This window comes from Cryptomeria japonica, chromosome 1 (assembly GCF_030272615.1).
Source record: "Cryptomeria japonica chromosome 1, Sugi_1.0, whole genome shotgun sequence".
Lineage (NCBI taxonomy): Eukaryota > Viridiplantae > Streptophyta > Pinopsida > Cupressales > Cupressaceae > Cryptomeria > Cryptomeria japonica.
In genome coordinates, this window is record NC_081405.1 from 567710961 (window position 1) to 567716370 (window position 5410).

Below are 5410 nucleotides of genomic sequence, written 5' to 3' on the forward strand. Positions count from 1 at the left end.
ATTGGATCAGTGACAATCTATGATGCTACATTTAGCCCCCACATCAATGAGAGTATGAGACTATATAAATACTTGTGGTAAAGTAGATGAAAGATGAGAGAAGCAATTAGGAGTGAGATCACAAGGAGATAAAACATCACTAATTTTGAGGAACCAAGCCCCCAACCTTAGGATCTTAACTCACACAATCTTATACAAGGAAACACAAAACAAGATAAAGATAAAAAAGCCAAACAAAGATAAAATACGAAATAAAAAAGACACATAACACAAAAGCTAAAAACCAAAAACAAGGCCTCAAGTCAACTAGCTAAAGAGACCTCGATAATCAAAATATCTCAACCACTAATATCATTCTTGAAATGCCATCACAAAAACACAAGCAATAACATAAAAAGAGGAAGAGCATGCATCAAACCATGAACCACAAATAGAAAATCTATGAGCTCATGGGAATAAGAAAGTGGAGACATGGATATCATGGGCTAGTTGTGTTTTGCTAGGTGATCCATGAGAGGAAGAGAAAGAGAGGACATGGATACCACAACCTAGCTATGTTTTGCTAGGTGATCCATGTTGTGGAGGAGAGTTGGAATAGTCTAGTTGTGGTTTTCAAGTTCCACTCATCCTGCTACATGCGTTGCTATCTGGTTTAAGAAGTTAAGCATCTCATATGAGACTTTTTTTTTTCTAGTTTCGAGCATGCAACAAACTATATAAGACGTGCAACAAGAATGCAAAAATGTCTAGTTTTGAGAACATTTCGTATAAGACTTTGTTTTGTCTGGTTGTACCCCCATATAAGACATGAAAAATAAAAATATGTCTAGTTTCGAGCATAAAGCATCTTGTATAAGACTTTTTTTATTTTTATTTATTTATTTATTTATTTTTTCTGGTTTCGAGTTTGAACTCCCCATTTAATACATACAAAAATATAGTAAAATATAGTACAAAGATGGCGATATGCAATGTTCCCTACTTAATATGTCAACATATCCCTATCTAGATGTCTTAAGGAAGTAGCTAGAAACAAGGATACACACCTTCAACACCAAGGAGATATCCTTTCATCAACAATGTTCATAATTCCAAGCCAAAGAGGTTTAACTCCTAGAAGCAAGGAAAATATAGTTGTAAGAGGTATCTTGTAGCAAGTGTAAAGAAAATCCTTGGAGGAGAAGAGATCTTTGCTCAAAGACATCTACCTCCAAGAGGATATTTTGAACAAATATAATATCTTCTACCAAAATAAAAGGAGGAGAACAAGAATTAAAGCCTTCCTCCTATTGCTAGGTAAAGGGATTATTGATGGAGGATGACACACTTTTGACCCAATGTGAGGGGTATGTTTATAATAGATATACATTGCCAAATGAAGAAGAGGTTGTAAACAAGGATACACACCTCTTGCATAAGAGTGAATCATTGAACAAAAAAACTTCACACAATGAATAACATTGAATCATAAGCAAACACCACTCAATAAAGGAAAAGTGGATCCTTAGAAAGGATAGGAAATATCAATGCCCCCCCAAGTAAAGGGACAAAGAGAACCATTACACATCTTCCAAAGAAAGATTATGCATAAAGAAATGTAGCTTTTCGAGCAAAGAAAAGATCCTAAACAAGGAAAACACATGTACTTGCATGAAAGAAACATTCTATGCGAGAAAAGACATCAAGTTAAGCAAGATACTACTCAAAATAAGAGGTCAAATTCAAAGAGAGAAAGAGAGAATTAAATATATATTGTCCTTGGCCCCCAAGCGAGGAAACAAGAAATAAATAAGATGATCACACACCCCTTAAGGAGAGATTATTCATGAGAGATGTACCATTTCAAGCAAGGAATAGATTGCATGAAGGATAATTCTATGAAAGAAAGGATATCATGTTATAAAGAATGCAACTCATAAAGGAAATAGTGAAACCTTGGAAAGAAGAAAGAGATAGGATAATATGCTTTCCCCCCAAGCAAAGATACAAGAATGAATTGTGTTGCTTCCCCAAGATGATTGTTATTAAAAAAGGATCACCACTCATGACAAAGAGCTCCCCAATGAAGTCAACTACTAATGCCATAGGGTGAGGAGAAACATGCTAGAGTGAGTGGAGTGCTAAGGCACTACCTCTTCACCAAGAAAAAGTGCAAGAACAATTATAAGAGCTATGCGAGCTCGATCATATTGGTCTTGAACAAATGTTTTAAATGCTTTACAATTTCCAAGAGAATGGGAATAACCATGATGGAAAAGATAATGTTCATCACCTTCCTTATGCTTATAATTATGATTCAGTTTAATGAAAGGAAACATAACATTCATATCATACTTCAATCTCCAAAAGATCCTAGTAGCTAATTTCTCTTGGTCATCAATAGTAGGTCTTGTCTCTTGAGATGTAGGACAAGGTGTGGTAGTAGAAGGAGATTTATTGTTTTCTATTATTTTAAAAATTTCATTATCAATGAGTCCTTGCATTTCATTTTAAAAATCCAGACAATCATTAGCATCATGGTCATTATTTAATGATAGGAGCAAAAAGGAGTGTTTGAAGAAGCACCTTTAGATGGACAATATAGTTTATGTCTTGCAAATTACTCCTTAAGATTTTGTACTCTAAGGAGATCATCCATAGGTGAATGATGAGTATGCCCTAGACCTTATTTACTATCTTGTGTAGGCAGGTTTATAGGGACTTTGATTCCTTGTTCATATTTTCCAAGTTTGTATCCTATATAACCTTGTTTTAAGATTATGTTACAACCACTCCTGTAAGAATGTTTTAACTAAGAATAAGAAGGACTATTATAATGATTTTCTATAAAATTTGTAGTGTAAGGACACCTAGAAGGATCAAAGGGAGAATTAAATGAAGAAAACATATCCTTTGTAAGGAGATTCTCCTATTTATCATCATTCATATCCTCTTTGATAGGTCGGGAAGGAAGATCCTTATTATCTAAGGCCTCATATTTACTTAATGTTTTGTGGGTGGATAAAAAAATGAATTCAATGCATAACATCATCTTCTCTACAAATATTTTGATGGTTAAGATAAGCTCTAGGAGAACAAGGGGGATCTAGAGAGATTGAAACACCAATAGTTTTACCTTGCCAGCCTTTCACTAGGGTATGTGTATGAGAAGAAGATGGTGCCATGTTTCTCTTCAATGCTCACTCTCCATTAGAGAGATCATTGATAGGAGTATTGACTCTTTCTTCATTCACATGAGATACCCTAGGAGAGGTATACGTGTTAGGTTATTCAATATCATCCCTAGGATTATCATTATTTACAAAAGATTTTATCGGATCTACATATGTAATGCATTTTCTTAAAAAAACACTATAAAACAACATGCATCGTGGATAAAAGCTTTGAGATTTGATTGATTAATGGAGAATATTTTTGAAATTCTAAAAATGCCAAAGTGCTATGAATGAAAGCAATGTATTTAAGTGAAAGAAACAATTATCTAACACATAATTTTGATTAATAAAGTAAAAAATAATGTAATCATATGTGGAATGGCAAACAAAACAGATCTATTAAGTGCCATTATGAATGTTTAAGATTAGATCTGAAAATAAAAATTATAATTTATGCAACCCACAAATCAAATTAACCAAAATAAATTAGGGGTTTTTTGAATTTAACCTCTAAATTTATGTATTTTTGATTAAAATATAATCTGAGTGCAAAATTGAAAATTGAAATGCCTACAAATCAAATCTAAGAAAATAAATTAGAAATTATGGTGTAAGAAGTCAGGTTCACCAAAATGTAATGGTTCAAATTTGGAAATTAGGGTTTCAAAGATAAAACCACAAACAATCCTAAATTGACCATTTAACAATGGGAAAGAGGGGTGAACCTAATAGATATAGCCTCAATCTTACTAAGGAAGGGCTGAGAATTTTGATTAGATTCACTTGGATTAGGTTTGACTTCCACTTTCCAAAATTGAATTGATTTGATTGTTATTAGGGCAAAATAGGTGGTAAATGAAGTAATATGATAGAAACAGTAAGAGCTACAAATGTCCCATAGAGCCACCGACCTAGATTTGGGAAAAATAATATGCCTGAAATCTGTTCTCAGAAGTTTGGCCTGATTTTCAGGACTAGGTAGTATCAATTCGCCATGGTCCTCTGAATTTTCTGCCATTGAAAGTTTACCTTCTTTGTCTTTGTGAACTTTGTTGATCCTCCTGAGTACAACTCCACACTTGTTTCTTACACACAAAAAGAAAGGGAAAGATGTTGGGGATAGGGGTTTTCCTAAGTCAAACCCTAGTTTGGAATTAACCTTGAATGAAATAATGCAAATATTGAAATAAATGTTGAATAGGTATACCTCATATCTGCAATTATTGATGATGTTGAAATGGTCTTTGAATGTAATCACAAATATTGAATGCAATGACATGAAAAACCGAATCACACCCACATGCTTGCACAAGATTGATGTAACTTTTCTCCACAATTTTTGCATGATGAATATGCAACCTTGAAGATCTTTAAAAAATCTTAATGATGAATACTTCACAGATGCACGAATATTATGGATGGAGCCTTAGATTGCTTAGATTAAAATAGGTTGATAAAATGTCTTTATATAGGGTTCCCTGGGTAAATTACCGATTAGGCTGACCTCCAATGGTCATGTGTAGCCATGGGGATCAATTTATGGTAGGGAGATATAGCACCTGCCCCAATTCAAATTAGGGTCCATTGAGAGGGACCATGGTGTTATAAGGTGTTGTGGTCCAAACTAGGGCATTCCACGCCCTGGTCCCTCTATAAATAGAACCAAGATAAGGCACAAGGGGGAAGGATACCTCATCATAAGACCCACCAATGGGCGTTCATGACCTAAAAATAAGAGAATTGAGTCCAATTGGACCTAGAGAGGAGATGGGGATTGGACGTGTTAAAGTGGGAGCACAAATATGAGGTGTAAATTGGACCAGTGACAATTTATGATGCTATAATTTCTCCACCAACACCTTTGATTCCAGAAACTACCTCTATTACCCGATGCATGTAGCTATCAATACTTTCATCTTCTGACATTCTTAAACTTTCAAATCTGCTTTTAAGATAATACAACTTGACTTGCTTTGTCTTCTTGTCTCCTTCATAAATACTATTAATTTTCTCCTAGACATCCTTGAAAAATTTACAATCCATCACATTCAAGATTTCATTATAAGATAATCCACTTATAATTGCATTCCTTGCCTTTCCATTATTTCAATGTGCCTTGATCTCATCTCGAGTAATGAACAAAGTAGTGGGAGCAGTATAACCATCTACAACAAAGTTCTAAATCTTAAAATCCATAGAGTTCAGATGTGATTCCATCCTCATCTTCCATAAAGAGTTTGAGCCATCAAACTTGG